Below are 18,715 nucleotides of genomic sequence, written 5' to 3'. Positions count from 1 at the left end.
ACCAAGTCTGGCATTGATGTACGGAATCAAGGAAAGTATAAACACTCAAAAGGTGGCAATAATAATAATAAATATCTACAGGAATTTTGAACTCCTGTGGGAATGAAGATGGAAAACTTTTAGACATCAAACTGGATTTTCAAAACTTTGCATCAGTGTAAGTAAGGTGAAACTCATTTTGCAGTTCTATTGTCTTCCCATCAGATTTCTGTCTCTCTTTATATCCATCCCACTCTTGGGTGGTATTTTATTCATCTCTTTAGGACAACTATAGTGGAATTATCATGCAGCATTTTGAAATTATGTTGTTGAATATAATCTTTTAAGTGTCTTACTTGTACATGAGTTGTGTGGAGGCTTCCTTTCCTTCTGGCATTCTGATGAAATGATGTAGCACCTTAGCCCACGAGAGAGAAGAGATGGGCATTTGTGTGGCAAACGTGACAAATCTGTCCGTGGTATGGGGAATAACTGTACTTGTAGAGATGCTGGAAGCAGTCTTGCATTGTGTATCTTGTGAAATGAGCATTTTTGTTAGCCAAGAAACTTTCACAAATGTGTGTGTAAATGGACCTGCTGCAGAGTTAGACATGGATGCGCCTTTTGGGGGTCTCAGTATCTCCCTGTAGGGTGGAGGATGTGTATTATGTCTTTTAATTTTAAATTCATCACTACTTCTAAAACAGGGATTACAAATGCATCACACTAAAGGATATGTTGTCTCTCTTGACTTTACCAGTAATGCTTTTATCTTTGCCTTGCAAAGAGGCTTTTCCCTGTGGACTTACCCATCAGCTCCTGAAAGGCCAAAGGAGGTAGAAGATGAGCAGAACTTGGAGGGTTTTTTTTGTGGGTTTTGGATATCTTTAGTTGTTTCTGGGTTTTTTTTGTTGTTTTTTTTTTTTTTTTTTTTTTTTGATTACATAAATGACTGATTTAGGAACAAAATAGTAGGTTAAATAAACTGGTGTGTGATAATTTCAAGTTCTTTTCCCTGTGTGCTGCATTACCATCTCCACACACTGCCTCTCTTTTCTCCACATCCTCAAACCTTGCTGGTGTGCATCAAGAGGCTAGCATTAAAACCAGAAAAAAACAAAAAGGAAGAAAGTTAATTAAAGCTGCTTATAATGCTGTGGAAAAAATGGTTTAAAAAAAGTCCAAAAGCCCCTTCCCTACTATTATTACCAATTTCACATAGTAGTAGTATTTCTAGATCTGTTCAGGTGACCACTTCCACTCACTTTGAAGCGTGTGACTGTACTTTTTCAAGACAAGGTTGTGCCAAATTAATTGATTCTTTTTTTCCCTTCTTATTAAGTAAGTTTGGCTGGGCCACATTTACTTGGATTAAATGCAAGCGAAAAGAAAACTCACATTGGTTCAGGAAGTTTGTTTTGTGGTTCTTTGGAAAAGAACATTCTGTCCGCTCTTTGCAAAACCAATACAAACAGTCTCTTGGCACAGACACTATTCTTTGTAGATACCTTACTTTAAATTATCTCTCTGTTATTTTGCAAGAATAACTATCACAGTCCATATTTCCTGGATAAATCCTGCCTTGTATAATCGTGCTTTCACTTTGTAAGTCACATCTGGAGTGGTAGTTGATAGTTCAACACAATTAAATCTTCTAAACATTATTTGAGGTCTGCTGATGAAAGGTACTGAATAACAGAAAAGGTGATTAGAAATTTTAGGGTAGTAAATGTGGTTTATGAAATAGCACTTATTAAGAAGTGGCTGTATCTCATTGTAGAAATGATCATGTAAATATGATGTTAAGGAAAAAGCTGTAGAGGCACAGAGTAAAACTGCAAGAGGTTTTTATTTATTTTGTAATTGAGGAATTGTGTGTGAGTTTTGTAGAGGAATGTCCTTCTCCCTTTTAACTTTTTAAAGGACGTTATTAAGCTACTCTGTGCTACAAAAGGAGTACTGGGATAATGCATTTCATGTGCTTGTAGCAGGCATTTCTCACATGTGAGAATCTGGCAGGAACTGCCGGAATTGTAAATAACAGCAGAGAAGGAAATGTGCACTGTGCAACCTTAATCAAGCAGGGAGCAATCTCTGGTGCCCTCTTTTGATAATATACTCGGTGGAACCAGTTAGGGGAAGATCTTAAGTGATGTTAGTAGGTTATTGGACTGATTGTTCAAGTGACTGTAACTTCTACTGTCTTGGGCTCTTACTAGGAGGGAAATCAAAGATGTCTTGTACCTTGTAGGAGGCAGTGCTACATGTAGTAAGTAATACTTCCAGAGAGTGAGAAAAACAAAACAAATCTGTCCTGTAACAGCTTTGAGGGGAGCTGAAGGTTTACACACACATTTGGATGTAAGTTTTGAGAGCTACGTTTTTTAACATAAAAGGAAAATACAATGAAGAACCCCAACCTTTTGAACTTTCTATTTCCATGCATTCAAAATACTTTACTCTTGGATTTAAATGTCATGTCCATCTTATCTTACCAGAAAAGCCTTTTCCTATATTTAAAAGGGCATCAATTTTTTTAATTGTTGCCAAATCCCACACAATCATTTCATCCTTCCCTCCCCCTCCCATCATTGTCTGATTTTTTGTTTGCACAGTCATTATTCATTAACTGTGTTCATGTCCAGGGCAGCAAACAGAGCAATCACATTAGCAAGGAGGAGCTCAGAAACTCACCAGTGAAATCTGTTTTGTCCTTTTCTGTTTTACACTGGCTTTCAGATGAGAATCCCAAAACCTGTAACAAATTTCAGAGATAAGGAGCTTGGAAACAATGAGTATGCTAGTGTTTGCTACTTCCTTTTCTTAGCAGAATTCTTTAGTCTTCCATTCTGGTGAGAAGAAGTAATTTCTATGTAAGAAGCTAGTGAGATCCTAAGTTACTACTGGAAAAGAAAAGAGGAGTAGTCTGTCCTTTTTTTTCCCCTTTCTTACCGAATCACACATAAGGCAGGGTCACCTAGAGCGGGTTACACAACAACAGTTGGGTTGTATGTCCACAACCTCCCTGGGCAGCTGTTCCAGTGCTCTGCCACCCTCGGTGTAAAGAAGTTCTTCCTTATGCTAAGGTTGAACTCCTGTCTTTTAGTTTATGGCCACTGCTCCTTGTCCTGTCACTGGGCACCACTGAAAAGAGCCTGGCACCATCCTCTTGGCACCACTTTGAGATATTTATATGCACTAATGAGATCCCCCCTCAGTCTTATCTTCCCTGGACTAACCAGGCACAGCTCCCCTAGTCTCCTCTTGAGAGAGACACTCCAGACCCCTCATCATCTTTATGTCCCTCTGCTGGACCCTCTCCAGTAGCTCCTTATCTTTCTTGAACTTCATCCTTGTTTTGAAGGGAATGAAATGGGCATGGAAGGGTAGAGAGTCTTGCCCAAGGTCACTGAGCTGGGCAAGGCTGAGGGTCATGAATGGCAACCTGCCCGGAAGTGTTGTGCCCGTGTGTTGTCCTTTCTTCTGTGAGGGTTTCCTGGTCAGAAAAAAAACATTAATTGTCTATCTCCCCTTCAGATATTAAAATGTTACATTTTTGTCAGAATCAGGTGATTAACAGAAAAACCACCACTAGAATCTGGTCATACTAGTCAGCAGCTTGATAAGGCTTAGTACAAAAACTAGCTCAGTATACTATTTCCTTTCTATATTAATGTTGAACTACAGGATCAATTCAGATTGGCTGAATTGACCTATTGTCACTTGTCCTGTTACTGAGTTGACTTGTTACTGCTTCTTTCTAGTTCTGTTGCTATATCAAATTGATCTGTACTTCTAAATTTTTTTTAATTGGATTTATTGTAAAATGGAAAACATCACTGGGGTGCTGGCCCTGTAAGGGAGAGGAAATGGAACCTCTCACAGAAGTCACAGAATTGGGATAATGTCAAAATGAAGGCCTAAAGAGGGTAACTCATAAGAAAATTCCACTGTAAATTGGTCAGGTTTGCTAAAATTTGAAGAACTGCTCTATTACTGTATCCTGCAGCCATAGGGAGGAGGAGGAGGAGAGAAGATCCAGCAGGCAGGAATTGTGCAGCAAGATTGATTTATTTAATTATTTTACAAATTCTTTTATAGACTTTTTTCTTCATAGTCTAATTGGTCAAAGGATCAGCCACCCCTTGGGGTGATTGGCTAAAATCCTAAAACATCCATTGTCAAAATAGTTTTGTACTGTACCATAAACAAAGCTCTGCAAGGTTGCAGGTGTTCATAGTTTACAGAACTTCTGCTAATCTCTTCGTGAGAGAGAAAAGTATCCCACGGGCTTAGAAAGAAGCAGGAGAAATTCTTGCTAGCTGCAATATTGTGTCCACACTGCTCAGTACTTGGAATAGTGCAGCTATGAAGCTGGAAGTCACTTGTATTACAACTAAGTAAGAATAATGTCTCGGATATGAATAAAGAAATGAAATAGAAAAGGACTAACTCTTGAATGTCAGATTCAAAATTGAGGGGTGACAAAATTTGAAGGGTTTTACGGTGGTGGCTCTCCAGTTTTCCTGATCATGAGTCCTGTTAGCTGTACATAGGAATTCTTTTTGGTATTACTGGTATTTAGGAAATTCACACTGACAGTAGTGGATGAACTCTAACCAGAACTGTATTTCTCCCTGTCATGCACTGAGGGAAATAATATTTTAAGAAGTTGGCAATTAGCAAGCTGAATTCATTGTATAATGTGCCGTGGAATTGCAAAGCTGAACCTATTTCTTTTCTGGTTTTCAGTGATTTGTCCTGTTGGGCAGCTGCCTTCTGAGCACCTCTGGAGAGATGCCAGCCAGCTGAATTAAGCAGTGGCAGGAACAGCATCTACCCGAGCTGAAGTTTTAAGCCCAGGCACGTGGCATTTGCACAAGTGATCACTGGTGAGTTGAGCGTAAGCACAGCTTCTCTCTTTTCTCTCTGTCTCTTTAACAAGTGGCATCTGTTGCAAACTGTAAGTTTCTGCATGCACAGACTGGCCTGCCATGCTTGTTTTTCCCAGAGGGTGTCTGATGGGCTTAGAGAAAATAAGAGTGATCGAGGTTACCAGCTAATCTTAGGAAATCCTTACTATTTGTTTGTATGTTTATGGATTATTTTCCCCTTGCTCTCCACTGAATGAGTAACGTCCTGGTGAGGCCAAACTTCAAATCTGTAGCATTTGTGTGTTATACTAGATGATATCACTGTGTTTTTTTAATCAGAGGAGATTTTATACCCTCTTCCTTAGCTCTTCACAGCCTGGAAGTGCAAGCTGTGGGGTTCTGATAACAGACGTAGTGACTGGCTGCTGTCAGCACGAGGGTGATTAAAAATGTGTGTGCGCATGCTGGTTCACTCCCTTTCCAGCTGAATAGAAAATGAAACTACCCAAAGCCTTTTATGTAAGTGCATGGATTTGAGTTTTTTTTTCCTGTTTAAATCTCTGTGTGGCTGTGTGCAGACAAAGTTCATCCCCAGCTTCCTTTTACTAGATGCTGTGTAAAAAAAAGTGTGAGCTTGTTCTGACCTCTGAGGCATGATCCTGTTTCCATTTCAATCCTAGACATAACCTCTCTACAAAAGACAATAGCTAACAATTAATGTTTTTTAGGGCAAAGTGGTTTCTAGTCAGTTTTTCCAGTCTGTGATTTTCCTTGATAAAACAATGTCAATCTGCTTCTTCCAGAAGCTAAAATGCTGTGATTCTTTGACAGCAAATGTGTGGAGTGCTGCCTTACACCTTGTAACACCCTGCTTTATTTAAGACTCTGTCATGCTGGGCTGACTGCTGTCTTTCTGGGAGCGGGGCACCAAGGAATTATTGATGAGATGCAGCCTGGTCTGTAAAACACACGTTTGCTATTAAAAACAACGTATGTGGCCTTAGCTATAGCTAACCATTTAAAAATCTCTGTGGAATTTGAGGGAGGTAGTACATGGATAGAGTCCCATTAAAGCATCAGCATGACACAGCTCAGCATCAGGTGCTGAATTGTCCTGTGAATATCAGGGTAGATGGTTTGTGCTTTAGGCAGACATCCCTGAAAGGCTCTTCTGGAGCAGGTGGGAGGAGCCCTCTGTAAGGATGTGTGCTGGAAGAGCAATATGCATCCAGGGCACTTGTCTGACTCTTGCAGGCTCTTGCCATATTTTTAAAAGGGCTTGTTGGAATATTTGGACAAAAACCTGAAGGTCAGCGCTGTCCTGAGCTGTACATGGTACCTAGATCAGCAACAGAGTTGGAAAATTACTCTGGCCTGAAAAATTACGAGGGTAATTCTGCTTTATTCTGGAGGAGGCAAAAGCAGAGCAAGGAATACAAGTACATTATTTCAAGGTCCAGTAGCCTATTAAGCCAGACTAAAACAAGTAGGCTTTAATTAATGGAAAGTTTAGGAAAAGAAATGTGGTGCTATTGTCACGTAACCATTGTATATTTGCAAGCTGGAACATACCTGTCCTTAAGTTCCTTTCCTTTTTATTGCTGCTGCTCTTCCTGCTTCAGTTCAAGCGTAACAGCTGCTATCTTGGGAACCACTGAAGGTAGATGCAGTTCCTTTCTGCTGGACAACTCTGAACCCCAGCACTTAAATAATACAGCAACTTGAGTGCTAAAGGCAGCAGCTTTGGAGGAGAAAGGTTTTAAAATTGTTGCAATTTTAAAGGTGTGTGTAGAAATTGAGGAAACAAGGTAGTAATTGAAGCAGTCTTTTTTTTATTTAAAATCGTTATCACTTGGGTAAGTGCACTTTATTTTCTGCTCGTAAATATTTTCAATTATTAAAAGTTGGAGGCCACAGATTTTTCGAGAAGCCCAGTAATTTCAGTGGAAGCACATCTGTGTCTTGGTCAGGGAGGACACCAGTTCAGCACAAATGTCTGTGTGTTGTGTCTGAGGTCTCGGTCTGCCTCACAAGACAGAATGCCAGCATGGGGGAGAAGGCAAAAACCTTTCCTCCTGTGTAACATGGCTGGGAAACCATCTGCATGTGGAGAGGTTTCTTTTGAAACTCCAGATCATCAGGAAGGTGTGCACAAATAAAGACTGAGTCAAGCCAGCGCCTGCTTATCACGTCAGGTGGTGATTATGCTGTGACATAAATCACTATGTGCTCTGAGTACATCCAGTTTCGTGGGTTTCCCTATGGCTGTGCTTAAGAAATGTGAGCGAGCTCGCATACAGGTTTCTGGTTGTTGGGATTTTGGGGTTTTTTGGCTTTTTTTTGGCTTGTTTTGTTGTTGTTGTTTGGGGCTTTTTGTTTGTTTGTTGGTTTTTTGTGGGTTTTTTTCTATTTCTGGGAGCACTATAGAGGATAGAACTTGAAGTGCAGGGTACCTGGAGTATGTCCTGCCCTTGGGGTTGAGTGGTGTTTTGCACTTTGCTTGCAATTCTGCTCGATTGCTGCTTGCTACCCGCAAGTACAATGCGAACTTTGGAAACTGCAGTTTGAGCCTTCATCTGGAAGCTGAATTTTCTTACAATTTAAAAAAAAAAAAAAAAAAAAAAAAAAAATTCGGTTTGTAGTTCTTAATTATAATGTCAGAGCAGTATTATAGAATCATAAAATCTTTTGCATTGGGGGAATCTTTAAAGACCGTTGAGCACAGCACCCCTGCAATGGGAAGGGACGTGTTCAACTAGACCAGGTTTCTCAGAGCCCCATCCAACCTGGCCATGAATGTTTCCAGGGATGGGGCATCCACCACCCCTCTGGGCAACCAGTTGACCACCTTCATTGTAAAAAAATTCCTTATATCCATTCTAATTCAACCTTCTTTTACTTTAAAACCATGATTCCCTGTCCTGTTGCTGTGGGCCCTGACAAAAGGTCTGTCCTCATCTTTCCCATAGGCTCCCTTGAAGTACCAAGTCACTGAAGTGGTTGGCTAATACAGATATTGCAGAATCAGGTAAATGAACCTCCTGCCTCAGGTGGTTGGGTGCTGAAACACACTGACAGAAATTGTGAACCATCATAAGCCTGCAAAAGATTAATGGTTAATGGTTGGAAACTCAAGAAAAATGAGCTATTGGTATAAATCAAACCATCCTTTTGTTAACATACATTTTGCTTAGATCCAAGAAGCACTGAAGCTAGATGGCTATTTCTGATCATTTTACTACAGCAAAATTTAGCTTCTTTCTAGTTCTTGACAGGAGTAAATGAGAGATAATGAGATTTTGTTAGCTGCTCCAGTCACCTGTGGCTTTGATTTTAAAAAATAAAATTCCTAGGAACCATTGGGTTTTTTTGATTCTTTTTTAATCCCATGATTGAAAACAAATGGTTACCCGGCCTTTTAAATCCTGAGGCCTGGCTGCTCAGGTGGGGGATGTGCTGTAGGAGAAGTAGAGAAATCTGGGCATTTTCAGTGTTGTCATTGCGTGTGGTGTTGGCTGCTGGTGCCCACATGCCCAGCTCTGCAGGCAAAAGCTCAGTGTCACAAATGAGAGCCATGCTGCTCGCCGAGTGTTGACAGCTTGTCATTACAAACAGTGTTTTTTCCTCCTGGCTTGTAGTTGAAAAGGTTCAGAAATGATCATAATCTCTTTCCTCGAGTGACTTGGGAAGCATTGGGGTTTGTTCTTTCCAGGTTTGGGGGGAAAAAGACACTCTGCTTTGCACTTGTGCTGAGTTTACAATTGTTCTATGGTCTCGGTTGGATTTTCGTAACATATCCAAAATCGTTAATCTCCCGTGGAGTGAAAAAGGATGTGAAGAAAAGAAGTGGTGAAGGGAGAGGAAGGACAGAGTGGTAGTTGAACAGATTGGGGTTTTCTTGGTTTTAGGTGGGGTGTTTATTTTACAGCAGCTATTCCTGGTACCTAGGGGAGCACGCAGAGAAGGCGGGGTGGCAGTGGCGTGTAACAGGATATGGCACTTGCTCGCCGTGTGGCAAGAAGGAATTGTGTATCAGCCAGTTCTTCTCTCTCACCTGGGGCTATAGAAGAATTTTATTGCTTAATGCATCAGTGTGGCCATTCTCTGCTCTGGGCATGCGTGCTGGGATGCTGGAAGTGCAATTGTGAGATCCAGTGACATAAAAACCAACCCAAGCAATTAAGTCCCCTGTAGGGTGCAAGGGGAGAGCACCTTCACCCTCTGTCATCAGAGGGACAGGGCTGTTTGCCTTGGCTCCCACCTTTGTTTGGAGGTTGCTGTGGTGATGAATAACCTTTGCAGAGAGTGTGTGCTCCTGCCTTGGCTCTGGCAGATAAAACAATGCTGCCGAGCCCACGGCTTCTCACCCCCGCGTCGGAGCGTGTACCCTGGCAGCGGATTGGGTTCCCAAAATAAGTTGAAACTGTCTCAGAGCTAGTTATTGACATGGTAGAGATCTACTTGTCAGTTCCCCTCTTTGCTTTCCTAGCAGGCATGCTGCAGGGGGCTGGGTGATGGCAAGCAGTGGCTTTTTTCCATTGCGTGGAAGGGAAGCTGTAGGGCCTTATTTGTGCAAGCTTATGACACCTGAGCTTTGCAATGTTACCTGGCCTTGAGGAAGGAGAGTAGGTAGAGCACGAGACTGGCAAAGGTGATCTGTAGAAGGAAAGGGTGAAATATTACCCATTTTTTTTTCCCCCCTACCATTGCAAAGATTACATTTTCTATACCGAGGAAATTTTCTTTTTCGTTTTTACTCCCCGTCTATCAATAAGTATTACAACAAATTATTGTTAGATTTACTGCAGCTCAAAATAGATAAGTATGTTTTTCATACTAAGATACAAAGATCTGATCTAACAACTGCGTAGTGATACAAAAGTGTGTGAAATTTAGAATTCTGCACAAGCATTACGTGCTTTCCTCGTGAATTCACAGAAGTATGGCTATACTTTGATGATACAGGTGTCTGAAGATGCTATAAATATCACTTCTAGATAAGAATTGCCTTCAAAAAGGTCTTGGAAACTTGTTTCCCCTCTCCTAGAAAACCCTAGCAACCTAGGGGTTGGCAAGAATGAATTGCCACCTGAGGCAACTCGTGGAGAATTTTCCTTCCTGCATATTACCCTCCTTCCCAACTTCTCTGAAGCTGCCCTGTGCACAACTTGTAGGAAGTGCTCTGTGAAAAATTGAGTCACTCAGAGATGATCCAGTGGCCATGACAAACACTGATGTTTAAAGTGTCTATTTTTGCTGCATAATTCCTGAAATTAAAAAAAAAAAAAAAAAGAAAAAAAGAAAAGAATGTGAATTACTCAGCTCTGTGTTAGCTCTCCATCTCTTCACAGACCATCAAAATGGGTGGTTTCATTTGTGAGGCTGCGATGTGTTCTTGGCTGCAGCCGCACTGAAGGACCAAAGAGGAAGATGAAAACTTTAAAAGCAGTAAGGCCTCTCCCAGTATTTACAATGAAGGTGGCAAAGGCAGGTCTGTGGCCCTCCATTGCATGGCTGATGGATCTTCTTTCTGAGTTAGAGCACTTGGGGAAATAACCTCCTTCAGCAGTTTCTTTGAGGCTTGTCATCTTGAAGTTTTCCCCATCACAATTTAAACATGCTGTCAGCTCCTTTTAGTGACTTGGTTAAAATCACCTTCAGTAAGGAGTATTTAATTACACCTTCTAATACCTTATTCAGGCTGCCCTCCTGGATTTTTGAGAATCTGGAGAATGCTGCTAATAGAGTGGAGGCAGCATTTACAGGAATAAATTAATGGCAGTCCCATAGCTGTGCTTTTTACATCTGACACATTCTCCAAGGCTAGCATGGTACCTCCCATACTCCTTCAAATTCATTTGTTCCATTTCAGCTCAGCCTTTTGAAATATTTTGTGATGAATGAGTGCGCTGTACAAGCCGGTGATCAGGAGCAGCTGTTCATAGTCATGCATTAAATTGAATCCATCTGTCAGTGGGCTCTTTAAAGTGTGAGTTTCACATTGTCAGGAGACCTGATTACACCAGAGCAGTATCTGGGTGCTGTTTGCCAAAAAGAAAAGAACAAACCTGAACGAAGTGTGCTTGGATGAGCTCTGGGATGCCCCTGCAGCCTCATCTGCAGAGCTGTGATTTCGCCTGCTGAGGTGAGAGCAAAGTGGTTACAAGCAGCACTTGTGCACTGGCATGCAGAGAGTTGTTCAGATGTAGGCTGAAATGAGGAGATGACTTGCACTAAGCTTTGTAGAACTCCTGTGTGGTGGTTGCTGCTTGGTTTTAAATCCTGACCCTTTGACCTCATCACCAGTTCTTTACGTTTTTTGGTTGTAGAGTTTTTCTTGAGAGGATGAGCTGAAGAGAAGACATGTTTTATTCAAACGAGCAAAAGGAGACAACACAGCTTTTTTGTTTGTTCCACTCCCCCCCCTCAAAATGCATGCATCACCTTTTATATTTGTTTGCAAGCAGAGGAAGGTGAAACGTATCTCCTGAAGCTGTTTTGCAAACTGCATTTAAGGCAGCATTTCAGGACAACAAATGGTTGTTTCCTGATTGCAATTACTGTTCTCATAATTATAAGTGAAATCTTTAGTCCATAATATTCTCTGTAAATGACATACTGGATATGGAAGCCAGCTGATTCATGGCCTGAAATATGTTGATCTTATCCAGGGGCCACTTCTCTTGGTTTCCTTCTCCCAGTTTGCTCCTCACCAGGATTTCTGTGGTGAGGACTGTGTTCATGCTGGGTTGTGTGTATAGCTCTAGGGAAAAGCATTCCTTGTTACCAGGAGCTTATTCACCCAAGTATGTAATCTTCATTATATCATTTCACTCCAGGAAAGGCAACTTTTCTTGGAGGAGCAGAGCCTCCTTAGCCACTGTAAAACTTTTTTTAAGTAGCAGGAGGGCCATATTTTATTCCTAGACTCCCTCATGGTCTCCAGAGCTGCAGAGACCACCCTTTGCTGGTGGTGAGATCTCTCATCACTTGCAGCAGCAGAAGAAACCCTTTTTTTTTCCCTTAAGCATAAGAAAGAGACTTTTCAAGAACTAAAACACTGGCTAAAACCCCGTGTTCTGTTATCCTTTGTGCGAGTTGAGTACAAAGAGGGGGGTGCTGGAAGAGAGGGGAGGTTTGCTTTAATTTCTTATTTCTTTTTAATTATGCTAGTAATAAATGGTTTTTTTTCTTTGTACAGGAATTGTTTAAGTTTGAGCCTGTTTTACCCTGCAGCTCTCTAGTTTTCCTCGATATTTTCTTATTTTTCCCTTATGAAAAATAACAGATTTCGTGTGCTTGACGCTTAGCTGCATCTAACCACAACGCCCTGCAAGAAGTTTCTCCATCTCACTTTTGCTACTGCAGCTCAACAGTGTAGCTGCACTGCAGCTGCATTCCTCGTGCAGGGCTGAGCCAGCACTTTTTAATTAACACTAAATTCAGTGCTGGCAGAAGCACAGAGAGGGTAAAAAAAAAAAGTAATACACCAAAACAGAGCACCCACGCTGGCTTTGTGAGCTTGTGTTTTGTGTCAGTCAAAATGGTGTCTGGTATCCTATGGTAAGAGAAGAACCCTTAGCTTTTCTTTGACACAGAGAAAGCAGCACTGGAGCCTGTTATTTCTGTGTACCTGGTAAATGTAGATGATGTTTTGTTTTTTTTTTTAATGGAAACTAATTAACGTGTTCCACATGGAGAGGTGAGAACTGCACTTTGAGTGAAGGATTGATTGATTGATGTTGGCTTGTATTAAGAAAATATGGCTAACAGAAGGAGTCAATACATGCTCTTTTTACATTTTTTTCCTGTAGAGTACACTGTTTTTCCTGCATGTGTTTAATGAGGGAACTTAGTGGGGGGATGCCATGGCTTAATAGCCGACAGTATCTTGTTATCTTCCTTTAAAATACTAAAGAGTGTTAAAATACAGTTATTAAGGTCTGGCACTCATTTGAGCGCCCACTTGGGACTTTGGGTTATAAACATGCAGAATCTGTAAATGAGCTGCAGATGCAGAGTTAAGTGTTCAGTCCTTCATCATTTAACCCAACAAGCAGTAAAAGCTGTGCGCCAGCGACGTGTGTGGAACCACCGTGTTCTGCGAACCCGGGGACAAACATGTCCATCCTCTCTGGGAGTGCTCAGACCTCTGAAAACTGCCTGGTTCTCATCCCTGCTAGATCCCTAGGTTGCTATTCTGACAGTCTAGATGGTACTGATCATTAAGGATGAAATTGTGAGTTTTTAAATCCAAGTTCTCTTCCTTTGGCTTTCACAACTGGTTGTAAAAAATGAGGAGTTTGGGCACCACTGTGTGCTGTAAGCAGAGAAGCTGATTTTTTTTGGGCGAAGAGGAGGCTGCTCTGCACATTTCTTGGTAGATTTAATTGCTGATAAACAGGGATCTGATTCAGCTTACACAGTACCGACATGTTCCTATGAACTTGTGTTGGGTAGGGTGGTGTGCTCCCCAAAGAGCTTCAGGAAACCAGGAGCTTTGGCACCTGCCTGTTCGGAGGAAGGTGCGGCTGGTTGCAGCTAATAATTCCTGTAACAGAGGTGAAGTGCAGAAACACATGCTGTACAGCAAAGAAGGAAATGCACATTCCTTTTGTGAAAAGGAAGAGTAAAGTTCAGGATACTGGCAAGGCATTGATACACCTGTACAGTTTTATAACCTTCCGCTGCAAGCACCGGTTCAAGGTTTCAAAGACAAATGGTATTTTAACCCCATTATTATGTTTATTATTGTTGTTCTTATTATTATTATTATACCCCATTTTTAAAGAGCAAGGTATTTTAAAGAGGAAGGTATTACTTTGGTTTTCATGCTGGTCCCTCTTCAGCAAGAGGAACGGACTTTATCTGTCTAAAACTCTCAGTGAAGATCACAAAGATCATCTGCTTTATGTTGTGGTTGACCATGGAGAATTGGCTAGTAACATACACAAAATAATAAAGTAAATGGATAAAACGTGTCATTTATGGTTGTGAATTGCAAAGATGGGCTCATTTTTTCCTTGTTTCCCATAATTTTTCCCATTCAAAAAACTGTTGGCTTTTCCTTCTTGTGTAAATGAATTATTCTTACAGTTCTTACAAATCTTTTCAGGATGCTTAAGAAAAAGAAGTAGAATATTTCTTCTACAGGTTCTAGATTGTTTCTCATGCTTCTTCCTCTTGTTTGGAGGAGTGAATTCAGACCAGAACTCTTTCCACGTCTTTATTATCATTACTTACCTTAAAAAAAATAACCCAAACAAACAAAAACCCAAACCTATGAATCTTTCTACCATGTGACCATTTAGAAAAGCAGTGTCTCACTTAAATATTTAGAGTTAAGCATGCTGTGCGGGTTCTCAACCCCCACATGTCCTCCCCGGATGGGGGAGAAAGTCCTTGCCAGGAATAAGAGATGAACGGGACGTTTGGATCTTCTCGGTCTTCAGGTTGTTTTTTATATCTTATCAGCAATTTACATGCTGCTGACATAGCCTGAAGCAGAGCAAGTACCGAAAGACAAAATGCAGGAAACTCAAGGCCCTTTTAAAGGTAAACTACCCAATTATAATTAGGAATGTACATTATTATTACTTTTCTACCAGTGCCTAATGAACTATCCATTCACATAGCCCTGTACTGTGGCATTTCCTAACCAATCATTCTGTGCTACCAACACTGCAGAAAATGGAGTAGGTGAAGAAGAAGGAAGAGACCTGAAAAACCACAGGGTTCCTCCATCTTGCCTTCATCTACACCTAAAATTCTAAATTTTTCACCCTGTAACAAGCTGTATATTATACTATCATCTAACTCACACCCTTGTAGATTCTAATTCATCCCAAAGCTTTGGCAGCTTTCTCCATGGACGAAGGTTAAAAGCAGTGTTTTCCTGGGGGATGGGTCCCTCAGGACAGGCAGAGAAACATTCCCTGCACTTTGGGTTCCAACACATGCTTTTAAAATTCATTATCAGTATGAAAAATACAATTAATCAAGCAGCTGTAAGCCACAGCCTGTTTTCCCCTACTCTCTTTCCCCAGACAGTTCCTACTTTCTGTACTTCCTTGTGCACGTGTGAGTGGGAATTGCTTTCTCTGCTCTCTTTTCACTGGGCTTATGTCCATTCCTTACTGGCAAACAAACCCTTGCTATTGAAACAGCAAAACCTTTCAGGTGCTATTTATCATTTACTGTAGAGATTAGGTGATTGTAAGTGGGAGGAGTTGCTGAAACCTATCGCTATTCCAGCTTTCATTTGAGCAGCTGGGATTTTCCTCAAAGTTACGCATGTGAGCTCAGTTTCCAGGTGATTTTAACCAGCCCTTTAGTCTCCTGCTTTGGTACCCAAGACCTGGGTGACCTGGTAAAGCAAAGCTTCGGGGGAATGTGTCCTGTCTGATGTTGTCCTGCATCCAGAATACACCCAGCCTGTCGCCTGGTGTTCTGAATTGCCCCATGCTCAGGTGTAAGGTGCTACATTTGCTGTTGAAATAACAGAGCGTGACACTGTACACTGCTCCTGTAGATCGCTGCAGATTCCATCCCTTTCGACAAGTTTGGTAGGCATTGAATGGGTGTGGTTGAAATGTTACAGGGTTCTGGCAAATGGGACATGTTTAGTGATTTTATGTGCTTGGTTTTCGTTATAAACGGTGTTTCAAAATATGTTCAGTGAGGTTCGGATTGGAAAGCGTAACGCTACAAGCAGCATTTGTGTTGCTAGAAATTCTCACTGTTTCTGTGCGGCTTTGCAAATTTAGGAAATTATTTTTCTTTCACGTTACATCCTTTAAAAATTACAATAAGTAGACAACTATGCCTTTGAAAAGTCCTTATCTCCTGTGGTAGGATAGCACAATAAAATTGACCTTGGTCCTGGGGGCTTTGAAAAGACTGCAAAGTAAAATTGTAGATGTTTACCTTGTAAAAGTGCCTTTTCTGCTTTGACATATACAGTAATTTAGCGCTTTGTTGATAGTGAATTCATGATGCCTTCAGTTAAACCACTCTGAGTAGCTGGGCATTGATTCTTCTCTTCCATTTTACGATGGTATCCACCCCTGTAAAGTGCTTGTGCAATGGGTAAGGTGTTGCACAGAAACAAGGTAAGCATTGACTTCATAAAGCAAAGAAATCTTGAATAACGCCCTTGGAAAACTCAGCAAGGAATGTCAGACAATACTTTACTCACAAAGATGACATCTCTTTGCTGATATGCAAAGTCATTTGTCATTTAGGGAAGAGGTAAAGCAACATCTCCAGTGTCAGTATTGCCTGACTGTGTCTTAAAGTTTTTGGGGCTTTTTTTTTTTTTGAGGTGGAGGCTTGAAGGAATGTCTTATTAACTATGAAAGAATGTGTTGTTTGCTGTTTGAGAATTTTAATTATTTTGTAATTTGTCAAAGTAGGTCACGAAGTTAGTGCAGGGTAGACCAGAATCTGATAGCTCTGGGATGATAAAAGTATGATTATCACAACAGTCCTGGGCTTCATTTGAAGTTATTTTCTTGACACTGAACTACAAAGTTTACACACTTCTGTTTCAATTTGTTAATAGAGTCCAGCTCAGGTTGATCTTAGCTGAGACAACACAATCTTAATCCCAAGGATTTCCTTTCTAAGAGTTAGGATTTCGTGCCAGAAGTTATGAAGGGTGTTAATTCTAACTCCCTTCAGCATATGGTTAAGGCTTAGGGGCAGTGTAGACTTGGAAGCAGATGCTGCATTAGAACAACTAAATTTGGTATTTAAGTAAAAAACTTGGCTTAAATGCGATCTAGGGGTTTTTTTTTTTTGCTGGTGGATATATAATTTGTAATCAAACTTCACTATTTGAAACTGTTTTCAAATAGTGAAGAAACACTTGTTTTGAGTGCTGTTCTAAAATAAAATGATGTTTCTGTGCTAATTTTACTCTGAATTGTCCTAACCATTGAGAGAGGATGTGATGAGAGCAGACAAGCCTGTTCCTAGTTTTAGAGGTTGGGAAAAGTAGTTATTGAGATGTGAATTAGTGAGAATCCATGGTGAATCTGGTTAAGGGGGAGAATGAGACGTGTGTCTCTTGGGAGATTATTTTGTTTACGGAAGATAATCTGTTTTAGGGGTGATGTGTGCAAGTAGATCTGGGACATCTCCAAGGTGACTGGTTTAAAAGTCCTGACATTCTGCATGCACTTTTGTTGAGCTGTGCCCACGGCACGTGAGACGCTGTGGTTGTAGGAGCAGCCTCTGTTTCAGCTTGGAGCAAATCCAGTCTCAGTGGAACTTCCACAGGAACATGCAGGGCCTGTGCTCTGAGGGTATTTCGTTAGTCTGAAAGATGATTCCAGTGTTTTCCTGATGGTGTAGCATAGTCCCTGGTTTCAGCTGGAGCCTTTAAGTAGGACAGCCATGAGGTCAGGAGGAGGGAAGAGGAGCTCTGAGGAGGTGGTGTGGAGCCATGGCCCAGGGGGGATTAGGAAGGAGGGGAGGGAGGGCCATGTCCTTTGGAGAGGAGCACACCATGACTCTGGATGAGCGTGGGGCTGGGTCAGGCTCTGTTCCAGGTGCAATGGCTCCCTGTGCACAGCTGTCCTTTCCAGGCTCTCCACAATGGCTGGGGGTTCCTGCACTCCCAGCAGGATGCACATCCTGCACAGGGGGCTGGGAAGGAAAGCGGGAGGGAGGACTTCTCTTGCAGAAAAAGAAAGTATAAAAACTGGATCCATCAGCTTGAAACTGGATCTAACTGGTTCTAACCAGTCGAAAACTGTTACAACACGGCCTAAATTGTTCCAGCTGCTCCTGGCTGGTTCTGTCTGGTTCAAACTGGTTCTGAACAGTTCAATCCAGCGCAGAACAGTTCTGACCAGTTCCAACCACTGACTGGGTCTGACTGCTTCTAACCAGTCCAGAGCAGTTCTGACACCTTCAAACCAGTTCAAAACTGGTTTGAACCTGTCAGAACTAGGTTGAACTGGTTGGAACAGGTTTGAACCAGTTCTGGCTATTTCTGGCTGGTTCAAACCATTTCTGACCAGTTAAAACTGCTTCCAACTGGTTCAAACCTGTTCCAACCAGTTCAGCCTAGTTCTGGCAGGTTCAAACCAGTTTTGACTAGTTCTGGCCAGTTATGACTGCTTCCAGCTGGTTTTAGCCCATTTTAAATGGTTCAAACTAGTTCCAAATTGATTAGACTGGTTCCGTCCCATTCAAGCTAGTTCAAACTAGTTCTGACTGGTTCTGGCTGGTTTTCACTAGTTCCAACCAGTTCTGGCTTGTTGTGACCAGTTCATGCCAGTTCAAACCGTATCCAGTGAGTACAAACTGGTTCAAGCTGGTTCTTTCCATTATTCTGTAGGGTCCATTCTGTACTGGGAGTGGGTCGTTGGCTGCTCAAGCCGTCACAGGACGAGAGGAAAAACCCCAGCTCTGCCCTCTGGACATTTGTAGCTGCCATGTTACTCACGGTCATGGTTGTGCTGTGCCAATTATTCCAATATTAACATATTTCCATGCCATTTACTAATCAAGGTCTAACAAAACAAAGATCAGAAAATTGAAGTATTGCATAAGATCCCATTCTAATTTTTTACGTCTTTGATATGGATGCTTTTCATAAATAGAGCAAATGCTTCTGATTATATTTTCTCAAGCACTTCTGAAGAGGTCTGTCTCCTAGTGGATCCTAGGTTCCTAAAAACGACCCCTTTAAATTTTATTCATTATCTCTAACTGTTATTAGAACATGTATTTGGCATATGTAGATATTATTTGATCTTTTCAAACCACATTGATTCTCACTAAGAAATCTTACGTTTCTACCGTAATCTTTGCCTTTTTGTTTTTTTTCTCCTCCGACTGGAAATGGTTGG

The 18,715-nt window shown here is 41.3% G+C and overlaps 1 protein-coding gene across 2 annotated transcripts in view; it reads left to right on the top strand.

The window, feature by feature from the left end:
* The window catches only part of EPS8 (EGFR pathway substrate 8, signaling adaptor), a 126,449-nt gene that overhangs the window by 27,464 nt on the left and 80,270 nt on the right, over positions 1 to 18,715 (top strand). For both annotated transcript variants that reach the window (XM_082280596.1, XM_082280597.1), the window contains exon 2: positions 4,732 to 4,871. The gene's annotated coding sequence lies outside the window, so the exon portion shown is untranslated. The remainder of the gene's footprint in view (positions 1 to 4,731; positions 4,872 to 18,715) is intronic.

This window comes from Coloeus monedula (assembly GCF_965178545.1).
Source record: "Coloeus monedula genome assembly, chromosome: 4".
Taxonomy (NCBI): Eukaryota; Metazoa; Chordata; class Aves; order Passeriformes; family Corvidae; genus Coloeus; species Coloeus monedula.
This window is presented reverse-complemented; position numbering and strand designations above follow the sequence as displayed.